Below are 18,976 nucleotides of genomic sequence, written 5' to 3' on the forward strand. Positions count from 1 at the left end.
CGAACAGATCGACGAAAGATCAGTCGCAAAGAGGAGTTAAGGGACGACAGGGTCTGGAGGTGCACGGGTTCTTGGCGAGAAACGCAACTTACGTTCGATTTTATGGGACGAAGGAAGTCGAATCGAAACGATGAACAGCAGTTTTTCTAATAATGACAAATTCTGTTGCGATTAGAAAGTGGCGATACGAACAGATCGACGAAAGATCAGTCGCAAAGAGGAGTTAAGGGACGACAGGGTCTGGAGGTGCACGGGTTCTTGACGAGAAACGCAACTTACGTTCCATTTCATGGGACGAAGGAAGTTAAAACGATGAACAGATTTTCTAGTAACGACAAATTCTGTTGCGAACAGATCAACGAAAGATCGCTTGCGAAGAGAAGTGAAGGCACGACAGAGCCTGAAGACGCACACATTCGAAGGGGTCCAGCGTTCGCCAATGACCAAGAAGGAAATTAAAAGTATCCGTACCCAGCAGGAACCCGTGAACGTGCTTCTCTGTCGAGTCGCGGCATTATCGTTGGCCGTGTGTGCGCGTCGGTCCGCACGTTTCATCGAGAGACAACGTAGAAACAGGGCTGTGCGACAGGGGGGCTACCCTCTCGTACATTCGTACGCTCGCACGTGCGCCAGAAACGACCGCGATTCCTTTTATCGTGCCTGGCCTACCCCTGCCCAACGGACGTCCGGCGATCCTCCGCGGTTCGACGCGCGATCCAATTAAACGGACCGTCGCTGCTCCAAAATTAACGATTAACCTGGTGGAGATTGAAAAATTGACGCTCTCGCGACGATTCCCACGCGATCCCTCGATATTTATCAGATTATAAGGAAAATGGAGTTCCGTCGTGGCGTAGCGAGAGGTGTCTATCCAGTGTCTTCGACGAGGACTTATAATTACTCGTCAAACGGGAGCCAGTGACGCGGGCATTATTTTAAACGCGAACAAAGCCGCCGCTCGGGGTTTTCGAGCTACCCTCGGGTAATGAGCAGGATGAGTAGGATCTCCCGACCTGGAAACGACGGATCCATTGTGCGCACAGCTCGCGATGGCGGTAACCTGCCGGCAGATACAACGGGAGGATCGAAAAACCGAGCAGGATTTCTCGCAGGCTCGGTTGATGCTACTTCGATCTCGTAATTTCGACGAAGAAGTTCTGAGAGAGAGAGAGAGAGAGAGAGAGAAAAGAAAATGGTAGATGGATTCAGCGCAGACTCGCGAGCCAATGATCGAGATTGTTCCTGGGGATAATAACGGTCGTAAAAAATAATAGGGCTCGAGGTGAATCCTCGAATGGCCCGGATGATATTTAGGGGATCTAATGACACCGAATTTATGGACCAGGTGCGCCGCGATCCGGCACGATTCCAGCGTGAAACGCGGCCCGCGAACGAGCCCCCGACAAAGATGTAGTTAACGTTTGATTGCCTCGACTCCGTCTTCCATCGTATAAATCACAGCCAAGAATCGGACAGTAATTCGGTAATTCAGCCTCCTCTGCCATCGAGGTCGCGTAGACGTTGCCCTTCGCTCGCCAATCGCATTCGTCCTCGCGTGCACGCTCCACTAATTCGCTATCTCGAAGGACGAGACTCGACGCTCTCGAAACGACACCTGTCTTAAGCTAGCCAGAGCCGAAATTACTAATTCAACGAGCACGCACTGGTTGGCAAACTAAACCCAGCACGCGAATCTTTCGAACGTTCTGTCTTATCTTTTCGCGAGCAAACACCCTAGAATTGGTCCCCGTTTATCTTTATCCGCTTTTTTCTTTCTCCATCGATGACCAGGCAACCCAAAAATCCTCCAGCGGTTGTATTTATTGCGGGCTTGGCTGGTCTACGGTAATCCCTTCATAAATAACAAACGTATTTACGTAAGGTTTCCGGAAAAGTGAATGGACCGGCGAGTTTGAGATTACGGCCAGCGACCACGGTCTTCCACGACAATGGCGTCCGTGTTTTCCGCTTCCTGCCCCGTTTGGCATTCGTCTCTGCCGCGGTCCTTCGTCCTACCATTGGGTGTCCTCTTCGCGCGGTTTGTGAACGCGACCAAAGTTTCTATCGAGCTCTAAAAAAAGTATGTCACGACTTGAGACTGTTCTGCTTTTCTATCGCCCTACACACTGTACTCTAATTTAAATTTCGAGGGTAACATTGCGCGACTGTCAACACCTTCGACAATTTCTCGTTGCAACAGAATCGCGATTTGTAGCGTCCAGTGGCAGAAAATATTACATCCGCAAGCTCAATATTTACTGTTCGGTTCAGTTCGAGCGAGGCCTGCTTTTCTAATGGCTCTACACACTGTACTCTAATTTAAATTTTGAGGGTAACATTGCGCGACTGTTAACACCTTCGACGATTTCTCGTTGCAACAGAATCGCGATTTGTAGCGTCCAGTGGCAGGAAATATTACATCCGCAAGCTCAATATTTACTTTCGTTCGTGCGAAGAAGCTCGAGGACTCTTTAATCGAATCGCATCGCCACGAGAAGAACGATCGCGATCGCGATTCACGCGTATCAAATTCGCCGCGAGCATCAGTGAAACTGGGTCGCGCCGGAACCCACGCCGTCCGGAGCGGAAACGAGCCACGCGTGTGCGTCTCAGCTCGTCGCGACTGCGTTTGTCCAGCGTTTCTCTTTGGTCAGGTGCGCCGTCTGTCCTCCCCTATTGTCCTTTTACCCGCTCGCAGCTCTTTCTTCTCACCCTGACGCGTCTTTACCCATCGTTACGTGTATATTACAACGTATACCGGGTGTGTTACCGCGTTCTCGTACTGTTTCTATTCGACAAATTGTATCTATTCCGACGACGGTCACGTATCAGAGGAATGACGAACAACAGCGGAACGGAACTGTAATTAGGTCCGCGCCGCGAGTATCGCGGAGGCGATAATTGTGCGCAAGTGGTGGCCAGAGCCTCGTAAGCGGGTATATCGGCGAAATTGGCCAGGATTATTCGCATATCCCTGCGTTTACAAACGCGCGTCTAGATACTGGGATAATCGCGCAAATTTGTCCGCGTTCCTGTTCCGCGGATGATAATTGGATCGCGTTTATTATGCATCGTTCGTGCCTCGATGCACCCTCGTGCTTGACCATGATTCTACTCTTTCGCGTTCGATGGAGCACTCGAAGACGAGGCTCGTTCACTCGCTCCTCAAATTCGTTCCCAAATTCGACAGTCGCGAGTCGCACGCAGTCAGAGTCCTTCGCGAAGATTGATATCGCCTCGCAGAATGAACGTGTGGTGGATTAAAAAGGTGGTTTAGCGAGGATTGACGCGAGTCACGTGCTTGACCATGATTCTACTCTATCGATGGAGTACTCGAAGACGAGGCCTGCTCGCGAGTTCCTCAAATTCGTTCCCAAATTCGACAGTCACGAGTCGCACGCAGTCAGAGTCCTTCGCGAAGATTGATATCGCCTCGCAGGATGAACGTGTGGTGGATTAAAAAGGTCGTTTGGCAAGGATTGACGCGATCCACAGTGGCGATGATGACCGTCGACTTGACGGAGGGCTACTCGAAAAGCGAGGATCCAACGCGAGCCACGAAAGCAAGGATACCAAGGACCTGACGGGTAGCTAGGTTCCAGGACCTCAAGCTGCGAATATAATGAGCGGCCGCTGGTTAATGAAGCTCGATCTCCGCTCAATCTCCACCTCGATGCTGTCCCCTCAAAGGGCGTGCTTCCCTCCGCAACTCCGATCCAGGCCGCTAATCCGTTTAATCTCAGGATAATTAATGACCGTAAACGCTTTAATAATTGTTGCCCTCCCGCGGTGGACGCGGAGATCTCCGCCTCCTTGCGTCGATGCTCGCGAAACGGATATAAAGACGCGTCCTGGACGCTGAGAACTGTGTCTCCATCGAACAACGCGAGCACTTCCCACGAAGGCCCTTCGTTTCGATCGCGACGACATAAATATGTAGATGCTGGCAGGCTGAAAGAGCGCGTGTTTCGGGATCCAGGTGTACGAAGGCGCTTTCTCCGGTCGCAGGAGGTGCATCGTGGCCAGTCGCGCTGCTACCAGGAAGCCGTTCGCCCCAGCGCAGTTTACACAGGATTTTCGAAAGGGACGGCTGGCTTTATCCGCGCGTAGACGCGTTTACATCGCGCAGGCGGCCGTTGTATCGGTACGTGTTTGTGGACACGGGGCAACCCTCTCTAAATGCACTCCGGCGATGTTTGCGCGGACCCTGTCGCGGTCTTTCACGATGAATTTCTGTGTATGCAAATACGACAGCCGCTCGCGGTAGCCGAGCAAACGAGAGGGGGAGAGCTTGTCGTAGGTCCGCGGAGTTAAAACACAGCCACAGGAATGGAAACGTTATTTCGATCGCGGCGTTCCGTGCAATCAGCTCGAGCCAAGCGCCGCGAATCGGGATCCACGGTTATCAAAATGCAAACGAAGGAAACGAACACGGTTTCCCGAAGGATACGCACGCCTCGCTGAGAGTTAGAGGGAAGCGGGTACAGGCGTCGAGGCGGTGGGATCGAGCCAGCCTACCTGCCTGCCAATTATCCCCGCGTCTCACCCAACTGTTCGCCTCCCTGCCCGTTTTTCGGCCGTTTTAACAGCGCGCCTCGCTCGGATAATTCAGATATCATCCCTGCGGATCCAGCCGGGCAATCTCGAGGATCGACCGTCGACGTTTGAACGAGGGGACGGACCTCGGGGGCTCGCGTGCCAACTGACGTCCTCCCAAAGCGGACCAGATTATAAACTGCCGATTGCGGAGCAACCCTGACTGATCTTGCGAGGGAAGATCGAGAGACAGGGGGGTGGAGAGGTTTTCCAGTCGAAACAGGGTACTCTGAGGCGATTGGTGGATACACAGGGTGGCACGATGGTTAGAGAAAGAGCGAGGAGATCTTTTTCCCCGCTCAGGAACACTGGAGGAGCCTCTGCAGAGGGATTAAAGCGTTAAGAGCGTCGATTCCCGGTCGCGACGAGGCGCGAAGCCTCGCACGCTCCGATCGATCTTCAGGGATCGTGGGTACGAGACTCTCGAGGCTCGAATCCGACGAGTGGATGGGCGTCCTCACGGCCGATTTAACCAGCGTCGCTCGTGTATCGGGACGAGTCGAAAGCCTCGTGGAAATTTCGACGTTGATCGCAGCTTTCGACGATAAGAGGGGAGGTAGGCAGGCAGGCATGCATCGATTCTCTTTCTACGAGAGAAGTCGCGGATCGTTTAAACGCGAATTCAACGGCCCGTTAACTTTCGAAACAACGCGTCGCAGTGCTTCGAACCGTGGTGGTAAGCGGCGAGCGTAGAAGAACGATGGTCCAATTAAGGATGTGCTGCTGGTTAGCCTCGGCTAATCCGCGGGGCGAGCGATCCGGAGCTTGCGGAGCTCGAAACTCTTAACTTCCGGGAAACTTGTCGGTTTCATCGCTCCGCGAAACTCTTCCGTCTCCCCCCTCGCACCTTCTCCCCAAGTACGAACGGTTTCGTACCGCCAAAGAATATTTCCAAGACTCCTGGCACCTTTAATTAAACGTTGCGTTGATCGTTTCGCTCTCCTGTCTCGCGGTTCAGCGCTCGTTTGCGATCGACACGCACTCGAACGCTTTCCGTCCTATCCTTTATCTACTTGGTGTTGTAAATCCTTGGAACAGAACGCTTTCACCGCTGCCTCTCCGCTATCGCAGCATCGAGGCGGGCGACACAAAGCTATCTCGAAACAGAACCTGTTCAGAATACAACGCGGCTGCTCTAGAACACGTTCCCTCGCTGTCGAGGGGACCGTGTCGGCTTGTAAAAAAAAGACCTGGCTACCCTCGTCGAACGAATGCTACCGAAATTTCCACCCCGCGTTCCGACTCTCTCCTCCTCGTGGCCCGTGACGAAAGCGCGCGACTGTTGCACGCTCGACCATCGATTAGGACCCCGTGTCCGTGGCTGTGACGAAACTGGGGGCCGCTTTAACGATCAGGCTTCCGAGAATGGCTGCGTGCCGCGAACGAAGCGACGCGATCTCCTCTGAAAATCCTAGACCCGTTGTTCCCCCGTTGTTCTCAGTGTCCTGGCACCCCGCCGCGGTACTCATCGCGTCCTGAAACCCATTCGAGAACGTCCTCCTTCGAGACGGTTGATGGATTTATGGATCCACGGTCACCCTGCGCGGCAGGGGGCTAATTGGTGGCAGCGTGAAGGCGGGCTGACGACCAGGACGAGGAAAACGGACGTGCAAGCGCATGCACGCGTGCTCTGCGTTTCGCGAGGAACCGGTGTTCGCGATAATCGCTGTCATTTTCTGGGTACACATCGTTTGGGACTGGTTTCGAGATCTGGCTGAGAGCGCTCCACGCTGCCATCTTGTTTGCCTAGGAGACTTTACGACGGGATCATCCGCTAACCCTTCAACGGCCCGTGATTATGATTCATTAACCGTTTCGGTCCAACCGAGCGAGGCCTCTCGAAGGATACGGGACAGGCCTTAAGTAAATAATTAATTGACCGTCCGGACCTTCCATATTTGGTGGAAACGCCGCGAGCTCGACCTGAGTTACGTGTGTTTGAGAAATCGCACGGTTTGGAGAACCAGCAATTAGCATCGATTTTAGGAGATTTCGTCGGCTCTGTGGTATATTCCGGGCGATTCGTTTGCTGCGCGTTATTTATGGATTCGGGATTTAATCGAGCGTTAGAAACGGTTGTGGGGAATCGTCGAGGCTTCGTTGAGAAATTGGATAACGAGAAGGCGCGAGTCGAACGTTTCCCAACGCTGGAATCGCGTCCACGGGAAGCGGACGTCGAAGAACCGGTCCTCCATGGCGTCATTCCCAGAGCGGAGAACAGAGAAGAAAAAAAAGAAAGAACCCAACTGGACTTTTCCTAGGTTGCAACGCCTAGCATTTACGCCGCGAGATAAGCTAATGAGACGTCCGCCGGTTTGAAGGTAAACTCGCGTAAAGTCTCCATTCCACGGAACGCGACCGCCATTGCGCCGATAGCGAGGCCCCTCGAAAATCCAGCTTATCGTCTCTGCTCGCCTATCTTCGCTCGCTCGCTTCGCCGCGGGCGAATTTTTTCGTTCGATCATTCCGACTAGCGAAACGAGGAACATTCCGCGTACGACGAAGCGTTGGAACGATTTTGCTGGTACAGTTTTTTGCGACTGTTTAGTCTCGAGTAAAGTGCGCGACGCGTTCAGTTCTCTGTTAATTCCAGTGCCATCTGGGGTTTCAAGTGATCCAACGAAGTGCCATTTGACGCGATAGCGCTTCTCAATTTCTGCGTCTTAAAATGTCAAGCGGAACAACATTTCTATTCCTCGTTACCTCGACGCGCATTATCGACAAGATCTCAGCGTGCAATCGGTTCGATCGCTCTCCTCGTCGACTAATTGGCACCTTTAAGCACCTTTAAAGAAGTAGCGCTCGTAGACCACGAAATAACGCTGCCTAGTCGTCGCGAATCCGTGTCAACCGCCATTTTACTTTCTCTGCCAGCGAAGAGCGTTCGTCCAAGTATCTGTTCCTCGCGAAAGGAGCGGCGGGTCGCTTAGAAATTCATCGCGAACTACTACTTCGTATAACGCGATGGAATGAATTATGTCGCGGCGTATCTCGGTTATATCTTCGTTTTTTTTTTCCCTCCCACGTAATCCCGTGTCGCGCGTGCTGAATTTGGGGTTGAAATTCGCGGCGACGCGTTTCGAGTATGCGACCGCGGAACGCTCGAGCGTTCCTCGACGCGAAATTATTTCGCGTGGCGAGCCAGCCCCGATCGTAACGCGACGATCAACCGCGACTCTCGTTCGCAACTCTTCGCGAACTAATCCTGCTCCACAGAACTTAATCGAATCCCAGGAATCTTAATGCGTCCTGTTATTCGTGCGTCGCTTAAAGAAGGCGTGAGAACGATGTATAAAACCCAATCGAGGATAAACTCTCGAAGAGCAAAAGTGAATCGACTATACGAAAGAATCCAGTGAATTGCGTCTGGTTCGTCGATCTAGTTCGTTGAAAACCGCAGAGATATCGATAGGGGAGAGTGTAAATACGCTAGATGCCCCTCATCGTCGCTGGTCCGTCGCTGTTCGAGCGTGTTCACGTGGCGCTCCGCGAACTGACGACCCCTGCCAACCGAAGGTATACGCAATTTATTCTCGACCGATAAATCATCGTCCACCTACGTTCGTAATTTCTTTTTGGATCATAAATCAGTGGAGCCTCGACACCCATATACAGGCGGACGCGCGCGTGCCCGTTGCGCGCGTAGCCGCGAGACGAACGCTTGGAAGAGCCCGAGTGCGTCGTTTACACCGTCCGCCTGGTACCCACCATCCGACTTATTGCCAGCGTCCCGCGAACGCGCTTTGGACCAAGAAAAATCGCGGATGCTACGCTTGATGACCCGTTTATTAACCTGTCGACGCGTTAAACCCAGCCGTGCTCTCTTCGATCCAGCTCGAAGGCGTCCAACGAAACGAATCTTTCGCTACACGCGATCGCTGCGAGAGCTTCGTCATTTTTGCATCGACACTTTGCACACGAGATAATATATTCTGAAACGAGTGATCGTTGAAGATCCGCGTTGCGCGAGTTGATAGCGCGATGGTTCACATCGACGACCACCGTCGAGAAGGGGTTAAAGGAGCCGCTCGAAGAGAATTACCGGGACGAATTAAACGGAGTCGTCCCGCTCGTAGCTCTCCATTAATATCAATTTTATCGTCGCGATCGAGGGGGAGCGCGTGCGCGGTTCCCCATGCGTCTATCTGTTTTATAGCGAGGATACTTTAATGCCCTCTTCGCGTCCGGTCAGCGTCCCGGGTCTGACACGGTGCCGCCTTTGAAGATCGAACAGCGGCTGGAAAAATTGTCCCGTCGTCGACACGGGCCCCGTACAGGGACGGCTCTTTGTATCGTTCTTGTTTAATCTTATCAATGCCCCGTCGTTATCGTCTTTACACGATCTGGTGCGATGCGGTGCGCCCCGCGCCGTCTCCGCGTCGCTTCCTCGGGTACGTGACTCTCCGCGACGCGTCTCATGTTTATTTAAAAGCACGCGGCCGTTCGCCAGTGGTAATCGAGGACACTGGTCACCTCGATCGAGGGACCCTGTCGGACGATAACGCGTCGATAAGAGCGTCCGAGGAGAGCGGAGAGCACGCTGAAAAGTCGAGTGAAACTTCCGTGAGCGACGGTCTACCACGTAGCATCGTCGTTCCTAATCGATCGGTTAATTAATAGCTCTCTTACGAGCGATAGGTCTTTTACATCGTTCGCAGAAGGGTACAAATAAAGAGGATGGGAACATAGAAAAGGAATCGATAATCTCGTTCGAGTCGTTAGCCGAAGGAAATGGGGTATACGTTGTTTAAATGAGACAAAAATGTAGCTGAGCCTGTTAATGGAGCGGCAACGAGTGGTAGATTAATGAAAATTTCCAGCAGACAAAGTGCGGCTTTTTCTTCATCCTCGACGTTCTTTCGCCTGCGAAGCGCTCGCGGAAGAATATCGTTCGAAGGTATTAGCGTTTTATCGTCCCCCCGGACAAATCTCCTAGAGCAACGAACTTTACGTTCCACGGCGGTTATCGCGTGTTTTTGTCAAGAGAGCACCCCTCCCTCCCTCTCTCTCTCTTTTTCTTCAGAGATACGACAAGTTCCACGTTCTATTTGCCCGGCTAGATATACCGGCTATCTCGCCGTGTTTTTGAGGAAGGTTAAACAAACTTCTGACGCCCGAAAACCAACGAAGATTACCCGTGTTTATCGAACAATGCATCATCCCTCGCAAACAGACCGCGCAATCTTCCACCGCGATGGAGTCCGCCAGCGCGGCGCGGGTACGAGCTTATTTGCTCAGCGTCGTAACTCTTGAACCTCGCGCCGATTTCGATCACATCGTCCGTCACTCCTCGTCGAAGGGAAACTTCCTCCGACCCGGCGTTCTCGACTTTATCCGAGAGGGTGGCGGCGGGCGGCGAAACACGCGGGGCACACTGAATATGTATGCCATCTCGTCCAAGCAGGGCTAACGCCACGGTTTCGTCTCACCTCGTCCACTTTCTCACGGAATGCATTAACGGCAGTTCCGGCGACACGCGGGGCGGCTCGTCGACGAGGAGGATCCACTCGTCGCGTCGCGGCCGCGCGAGCTACCGGAGGATGTTTAGCAAACACTCTGGAAATTCGCTGCATCGCCTTTCGGCTGGGCGTTCGGCAAACAAGCGCCGGTTGGAGCGTTTCCAGCAAAAACCGTAGACGCCTCCCGTCCTCGGATACGTGGGTACCAGCGGGCCACGCGAGCTGTACCCGATAACTACGACCTCCACGGTCCGTTCGAAACCGTGGCTCGTTTTATTTTATTCCTCCGCGCGATCCCCTCGCCTCTCTCGTTTCGCAAACCGGTGACTCTTTCCATCGCGTCTGCGGTTTGACGAGGGTGGCAGCCACGGAGCGACGCGACCCCCGACAAACGACGGCCATTTAGCCGATGACGAGGCGCGCACAATATCGCGGGCAATACAATAACCACAATGGAGGCACTATTTCGGCATCAACCTGTTCAGTGGAGGCAAAGCCCCGTTTGAAGTTCCCGACGCGAGGCGCCGGCCACCGCTTCCCTTTCGCGAACACACCCCCTCCACGGAACCCCTCGACGAAAAGGACTTCTAAATACTCGTCCGCGGTATTTGCGGATATCCGCCGGTAGTCCCCGGGTTCGGGTCTCTCGAAATACCGCCGCCGCGAGCCGTGCACCGGCCATCAGGATCGCTGGGGTATGGGAACAGGGGGTGCGATCGGAGAGCAAGGGACGAGGAGGGAACAAACGACGGGTCCTTCTCTCACGGGGCGCCCGCAATCCGATCCTCAAAGCCCATCGGGTAAATACACCCACGCTGACCACCGTTGGTAGGGAAGAAGCGTTTAATTAATTCCATCGAGCGAGCCGCTGCGACCGCCGCTGAACGCACGGCTGGCGATTCCTGATGCGTTTCCGCGAGCTGCGTCCCGTTGCGTTGCGTTCAGCGAGCGCGTAGGAGTTGAGAAAGAGAGGAAGAAGAGAGCGCGGTTATTTTAATGGGACTCGCGAGACGATCGAGGTAGAAGAGGGACTCGAATCTGAAGCCGAGTGACACATATCCCACGCGCGAGTTCCGTTGCTTTCCACGCCGCGCGACGCTCGCGATCGCGCCGCGAAGATAAACCGCCGGACGCGTCGGTTTCTAATCCAGCTTCCTGCACGCGCGCGTTAATGTCCGCGTGCCGTGACAAGTTTCCATTAAGCGAGCGTTGATAGAGCGACAGAACGTCGAACTGTTCTCGCTGGATCGGTCGCTTCGAGCCTCTGCTACTGTCTTTAAGGCGTCTCTGTTTTCGAGACGACCAAGGAATTATATAGAAACTGTCTTTAAGAAATTACAAGCGTCTCGAAAATAAGAGAAGGATCGTAGACGGTATTGATAACAGTTCAACGAAAGATCGAAGCGCGCGAATCAGACGATTCGAAAGGGAAACCACGTAGCCTCGCGACCCCTCGAGTGATCGCCGCGAACACAAACGCTCGTTGGTACAAAACAACCAAGGACGCGTCACTTTACGCGACGACTTTCTCTGGTTCCAGCGCCCGCGGAGTCACCCCGGCTCGTCGAGGGATCGCGTCAGCCGTACGCGGTGCGTAGACACCGTCACGGGACCCAGGAGGGCACCACGGTGCAGACTGGAGCATCGAAGGGGTCCGTGTCGAAGCCTGGTCGAACCCTGGACGCGCACGGTGCACCGCTTCTCTTTCTTCCCTGGCCCGCGAGTCGCAGCGTGCGTTTGCAGCCTGAAAGGACGACGATCTCCCGTCTCCGTCGATCGCGCCGCCAACCCCTTGTTCGATCTCGGTCTCGCACCCTCGTGAAAAGGAGTCCGCCAGGAAGAGCACGAAGAAAGAGGGTCCCAGTGGAGGGTGCGCGGTGAGGGGATGGTTGCTAGCGCATCGACGCTAGTGGGGACGTCGCGCGTCGGATGGGGGTAGCTGGCAACGTGGAGGCACGGGCAGCCACGGCGGTGGGGGTAGGAGAGGAACGGAGCCTCCGAGACTGTCGACGAAAGCGGCGAGCAACAGTGTGCCGTGCGCCGGCGAGCAGCGAGCCTCGTTGTTGAGAGCCTGGTTGTGCGTGGAAACAGCGTGTGTTTTTCGAAGTGGACAGAGAGAGAGATAGAAAGAGAGGGTGCGCGCAACCAGCTTCCGTGGACACATGTTTCGGGGCGGAAGTGCGAGGCGACGACAGCTGACACGGGTGGACGCGAGGTCGATCGCGTCGATCGTTCGAGCCTTCGACTCGTGCAAAACAGTGAGGTTTCTTACTATTTAGTAGGAGGGTGTTTCGAAGTGTTCTACGAAGTAGAAGAAAGGTAGAGGGTAGTTGCCAGTGCGTCGTGCTCGCTCCAGTCGACTCTGGATTTAATAATCGTGCCGGTTCTCAGCGTATGGCTCGCGACCGCGAGATCTCGAGGTCGTCTCGCGCGCCGTGGAGATCCGTAGCGACGCTGCGGCACAGAGAGCCGTCGTCCCGTCGTCTCTCTGGTCGACGAGCAGGAACGTTCGTCGACAGGTGATTCGGAGAACACAGTGCGACCGCCGCTGAGTGAGTACGCGAGCGGATAACGCGGTCATCGAGGAAGTCGATTCGAGGATCGCAGTTCCTGAGGAGTTTTTTTTTTAAGTAGAATCGTGGTGTTTCTCGCTGTGATACCGTAGACGAGTGGTGTGCAGAGAAGACCAGCCGCGAGGAGGGTGTCTCGTATGTTTCGCAAGGAAATGAGCTGCTAGCAAACCGGCAAGGTGTCGCCCGAACTTTTGAGGTAGGCGATAGTTCTCTCTAGTTCCTTCTTGAACTCTTTTTTACTGACGCTCGCGTGATTCGAGTGATCGTTGGCGAGAAGTGGCAGCCGGATATTAGGACTGACGTGACGCGGAGATGATACGTGGAAACGCGTATGGTTGCGATACGGTAATTGCGGCTGGAAATGGGCCGTAGCGTCGGTTGGTGAAAGCCCGTCGCTCCGGAAACGCGCGTTCTCGAAGCGCGTGGAAAATTATATCGCGTGCGTACCTCGACACGTGCGAATTCGTAGACAGATCGAACCCAGCGAACTTGCCAATTTTTCCACGAGAATTCTCCCTCGATGGAGGATTATCCTGTGGATACGACTTCGAAAACCGGCTGTTCCCAGCGGACGATATCGTTTCTCATCGTAAAACCGTTACGATCGTGTAGCCTGCGGAAGTGGAAGCGAGTGACGCTGCGTTCGCGAGGCATCGATCTCGAATGCGCGAACGACCGTCGGATCGACTCGTCGCGAGAATCGCCTCGTTACGCGAGAGATCGTCGTCTCGATGAATAACAGGAGTCGTAAGGATTCTTCTATTTAACGAAAGAAAGTGGAATTATTTTTTCCATCAGTGGGCGACGATGACGGAGTTCACGCGAAACGGAAGCGGATGGAAATGTTGGCGAGCGCGTGTCTCGGTTAGAGAGGGTCGGCGGCGCGGCGTAGAAAAGGCAGAATTTAATGCAGCGGGCAAACAAATAAAGCATCACCGTCGAGGGGACTGAAAAGAGTCGACGCGCGCCCACGGAGATCGATATTCGCGGACCCGCTCTGCGAAACGTCGAGCGAGATTAACGCGAGCTACACCGGGGATACGCGTCGACGGCTGTTCCTTTCTTCCTTCGACGAATTAAATCGACGCGCCGTCGTTCGTTCGATTCTTCTTTCCTCTCTCTCTTCCCCTTTCTGCCTCTCGAAAAGCCTCCGCGAGCCTCGCGTCCGCTCGTCCACCCGTTGCGATAATTTCGAATCGCCCGCGGGGATGTTTACTCTCGATTACGCGGCGTAATGGAGAACTTTCATCGCGGTAATTAAGAGAGCTACGCTCGTTCCATTTACGAGATTACTCGCGATACGCGTGCACGAGCGCGTAAACGAGGACCGCGATGCCTTTCGCGCGCGCGAAACCTCGTCCGCCATCCTCGTCGAGAGGACGAGAGCGACGCTTCCGTCGCCGCGGTTCGATTTAAACGAGTTACGAGCCGGCGGCGCCCCGTGGCCGCCGCGAACGGAGATGAAATTAGAAATAATCCCGAGACTCCCACGAACTGGGTGCCGAGGCGCGGGCCACGCCTGTCGCTGACAGTTATTAGGAACTTATGGGGGCGAGAGTTCACGGTGAAAATTCCTGCCAGACTGGAAACGAATAGCGGAGGGCGGGAGTCCGTTTTCTGCGAGGGACGCGTCGCGGTTTATTTCGAACCGACCCGTGTCCCTTGTCTTCTCCATCGCTTTTCGCAGTTCCCGTCGATTTTCACCTCCCCATCGCCAGTCATTTTTCGTCGTTCATTAAAAAGCTATCGGCGCTCGTGGATCATTAAACGCGCCGGAAGAGGAATTAAATATCGCTCCGCGTGCTCTGCGACCGTGCGCATCGCGTAAAGGTTGAAATATTCTCTGTAATCAACGTCGAGGCCCCGTGATCGTTGATGAAACGGTTGGATTGGATTCAGATTTCCAGCGATCTCTCTCTCTCTCTTTCTCTCCCTCTCTCTTAGCGCGGTGAAAAACGCTGGCCGTGTTGCGCTCGTTTAATCCGAGCTGAAAATTTAAACGCGCTTTTTCGTTCCCTGTAAAACACCGTGTGCCGCGCTAAACCGCTCCTCTCGTCGGCTCTCCTCTCGCCAGCTAGACGATACGGTGCGCGGATCTCTTGCTTCGAGACCGCTCGCCCGTTTCCCGGGCAAAACCGTGGGAAAACCTGAGGGCGGATGGCTCCACGGCTTCCCGTGGAAGACGGTTCATAATCGAGCGTCAAATTCGCTGAATAAATTCGTGGCCGCGCGTAAATATTTCACGAGGAAGTGCGCTCGAGGAGACGAGCCATCCGGCAGCGGGATCGTCCCAGAAACCGACGGCAGATGGAAGCACGCGATGGGCAATGGCACCACGAACGGGCCACGCGGATCGACGCGTTCCGCCCCTGTCCCACGCGAACCTCCCCGATGACTCGAGCTCGTACAGCTCGGGAAATATCCGGATACTTTGGGAACGATAACAGCTATCGCCTCGAAATCGAGCGTCCCTTAACGACGCCCTGAACCGTGCTCTCCCTTACGATAATGCTAATTGCTCTCGAAGCCCGTTGTTCCTCTGCGTCACGGTGGAATGTTAATGTTTCTTTGCTCGACGAGCAAACAGCGCGCGTGGTATTCGGGAATTGACGAATTCTCCCTGGGCTTATCTGTCGTGCTTCACGTTCGTGTGTTTCGAGTTAGGCGAGCAAAAGTTGGCAGGAACCTGGTGGCCTCGTCGCGAGTAATAAGCCGCTGTTTGCGCGATCAATTACTGGCGCCATTGCGCCAGCGGACTCGAGACGTTGACACTCTTCTGTCTTAGCATCGCGATTTGTTCGACTCGCGAGGCTCGGCCAAGAAACGATGAAATACGATGAAATACGATATAGCAGTGCTGTTTTTGGTCGACGAGCACGCGAACGATCGTGAACTCGATTTTAATATGAGCTCAGCCGTGGCTCCTGCGACACCCTCGCCTCGTCCCAACGCCCTAGACTCGTCGAACTCTACGCGAGTCCCTTCGTACCATCGTCGTTATGGCCCAGGTTTAATAAAGCACCGGTGAGAAACGCGAAACACGTGCGTGCGAAAGTTCTCCCCACGGAGAGGGTGTAACGACGTTCCACAGCAGCGCGGATGAGGGTAGGAAAAGTTACGAGGGCGGTTACGCCGCTGGCGCGACGGGAAGCGCGGAAAGAAGAAGAAGAAGGGTGGCTGGCGAGTAGTTTCGGATATCCCGGTTACGCGTGCCCTTTCGAACGCTGCGGAATTTTCCGGAATTACAGCGATACGCGCGCGAAATCGGGGGTGGCTGCCCCGGGACTGGCGCAGCCGCGATATTTGTAACGGCGGGGAGTAACGGTATAACGACGGAGTTTCTCGAAAGTGGCCCGGAGTGTGCCGTATTACCTGCTCGGTCGCTCGCTAAACTTGGATATTGGAAAATTGAGTTAACTTATGTCGGAATGGAACGATTCTCGCCCGTGTTACCGAGTGAACGGCCGCGATTTTCAGCCCGTTCGCCGTCCCCGCCCCCCCACCGACTGGGTTAAACTCGTTTCCCAGATTCGTTTTATCCCGCGAACGCTAAACGACATCCGCGACGGTTCCCTGCCACCGTTCGAGATCGAAAAGGAAACGAAACGATACGACGCGAGATAGAAACGAACCTGGATGGGGGGCGAGAATGACCCTCGTCAAATTTCGCTGGTCTGTACGGGGCGACGGGGTGGTCGCGCGAATTTTCTTTCTACTCGCGAGTTCGCAGAGTTTCGCGACAATTCTCGAGAGGCGTCGCACACTCGTCACGAGCATCGACGCGCGTCCCGCAGAGGGATGATCCTGCTAGATTGCCAGCTGCCATTTTCACCCCGATCGAGCTCTCTTGTCTCCCTGACGCGTGTCTATAAACAGCCTCGTTCCCTGGTCTGTTTTGTATCGTTCATAGATCGAGGGCGACTCGTGAAGCTACAAATATTTAGAGAGCACTCGAAGTGCGTCTTTCTCGTCGTCGTCGATGGACGTCGTCCCGCTTCGTAAATTTCTACCTGGCTCGACGCGACGATCGCGTCGCGGTCGTTGATTGGCAATCGCGGAACGCAGAACGCAGCCAAGGACGCGTCTATAAACATTGTCGACGTACGAGCGGATCGGGATTAAAACGCGGCGACGCCTGACAAGCGCCGTTTCCATCGTCCTTATTTACGAGCCGCGTCCGCGCGGGGAGATCGTTACGCGGGAAAATTATTGCGCGTAGGCGGCCCGCGTATTTCCCGATGCCCGCAGATTTACCGATCGTTAAGCCTGTACGCGAATTTACGCGTTTCTTTTCGGCTGGCCGCCATTCGAGGTCGAGCGTTTATTGCGTGGCGTACCGCGCCTACGCTCTTCTTCGTAGGCGCCGCGAGATCCTCCTGAGGACCTCGTCGTCGTCGTTTGCAAGCGTGAAACCGATACCCCTCGACTTGTCCTGGTGTACTTGCACCTCAGCCTCTTCTGCAACGCGTTTCTCCTCGCAGACACGATCGCACAGCCTCGTCGTCGCGTTCTATCCTCGCCACAAAAAAGGGATGAAAAGTTTCGAGAAAATTAACGAAAAACTACTGAGCAGAGTGGTTGAATCGAGAGAAATGGTCGATGGTACAGAGAAAAGGGAACGCGTCTCGCAACGCGACAATGCGCGACTCCAGGGTGGTATCTTGGGAAATGTTACAAGCAGGAGATCACCCTCCGGGGAATATCACCGGGCTCGGAGGTTATTTCTGGATCGCGAAAACTTTTAATAGCTTTCTGATAGCTTATTGGTCGCCCGTATAAATAATTTCGTATCTCGCGGTCCCATCCGACTGTCGGTTCTTTTTCCTCCTCGCCCACGCGGTCCGTTCGTTCTTTTCTCTCTCTTTTTTTCTTGCTTTCCTCCTCCTCCTTCTCCCGCTGTTCGTCGCGTCCACCTCGGGGTCTGGGAGCCACCGAGTCTCGAGGAAACTTTGTTCCATCGTCGAGGAGAAATTATTGCTATTATTTATTTATCGGACTGCGTAGCGGGTCGAGCGGTGCAACGGTGGCATTATTCGTATCCAAGAGGGACGATAAAATATCGTGGACGAGATACGAGAGTGCTAGCGCCGCTTTAAGCCTCTCTCCAAGCGGGAGGTAATTTCCCGTGTTCGTACTATTTTAATCCCTTCTGCCTTGGACGTTGGTCGTTTAATTTCGTGGAAGAAAAAAAAAAATGATCGCGATCTTTTAATCCTTTCTCCTCCCCGCTCGTGGACGACGGCTAGTTTTATCGGTCGATCATCCCAATCGTAAATAATTTCGACTCTTTCGCGGATAAACGAGTCGATTGATACGGAACGACGCCAGTGATTGACGAAGATTTGATAGCCGCGAGGAAACAATCGAAGCGTGTTCGCTAAAAGGTATGAGGCTCGAAAGATTAGCCGTTCGATTAAAGAAGTTATCGATGTTTCTGTCTTTTCCTCGGTTAAGTGACTCGACTGTCCAAAACTCGTCCGATCTTGGCAGCTCTCCCAGAGTCGACCGTCTCCGTTTCGAAACGTAGTTCGCGATCTCTCAACGAACGACGCTGTCGTAAACATGTGTAACAACACTGGTAATAACGCAAAGAGGAAATCGAAAGAGAAAACAGCGCGGCAGCGGAGGCTGGCCAGGGTGAACCGTGGGGATCATCGCGAGCAGCCGGTGTCGCGGCGATTCAAGGGTGGAATTATTAAATTTGTCGGTGTCCCCTAATTAAAAGCGAGCCGCGGCCAATTCGGAATTGCACGAAAGTTACGCGAACGCGAGCAGTCCCGAGAGAGAAGGCAGAGAGCCAGTCAGAGCCGGGTAACAGGGCGGCGAGCAGAGAGAGAGAGGTGCAGAGGGAGAGCAGGGAAAGAGAAAGGGTTTGGCCCGGTTGCACGCGCGCTGCCATCGCGGGAATAATCGAGAGCTGCGGGCGTAGCCGCGCCCTTCGCTCGAGCCCTTCGTTTCGTAACCGCCGCCACCCTTCCCGCTGTCCACCAATAAATAACGTCCCTTACGCGCGTTGCAGCAATTTTCTCGCGGTGATACCGCCGGAAACGATCCTGCCCGCGCGCATAATCGCAACGAGGCGGCGTCCGAACGAAAATTCAGCTGCGATAATTATCTGGCCGCTCGATTTTACAGTTATTACCGATCGACGCGAAAAATCTCGATCGACGAACGGCTTTTTTCGATCGCGCTAATTGTCCACGTCGCGAGGCCTCACATACAGTCAAATAAAGGTTACATACGAGTCCACCAAGCTCGAATTCCACGCGGTCGCGACTGCAGCTCGATTCGAGCTGATTGGCGCGCAGAAAAATCGACTGCACGAAAATTCCAGAGATACGCGGTCAC

At 54.2% G+C, this 18,976-nt stretch overlaps 1 protein-coding gene across 2 annotated transcripts in view; it reads left to right on the plus strand.

Moving 5' to 3' along the window:
• Positions 1–18,976, plus strand: part of Pxb (putative Hedgehog signaling attenuator pxb) — a 212,474-nt gene that overhangs the window by 137,577 nt on the left and 55,921 nt on the right. The window contains exon 1 of one of the 2 annotated variants that reach the window (XM_076902034.1): positions 12,694–12,824. The exons of the other annotated variant lie outside the window; for it this stretch is intronic. The gene's annotated coding sequence lies outside the window, so the exon portion shown is untranslated. Of the gene's footprint in view, positions 1–12,693; positions 12,825–18,976 lie in introns of those variants that run through there. 2 annotated transcript variants of the gene reach the window in all.

The sequence above is a fragment of the Xylocopa sonorina genome, chromosome 1 (assembly GCF_050948175.1).
Source record: "Xylocopa sonorina isolate GNS202 chromosome 1, iyXylSono1_principal, whole genome shotgun sequence".
NCBI lineage: Eukaryota > Metazoa > Arthropoda > Insecta > Hymenoptera > Apidae > Xylocopa > Xylocopa sonorina.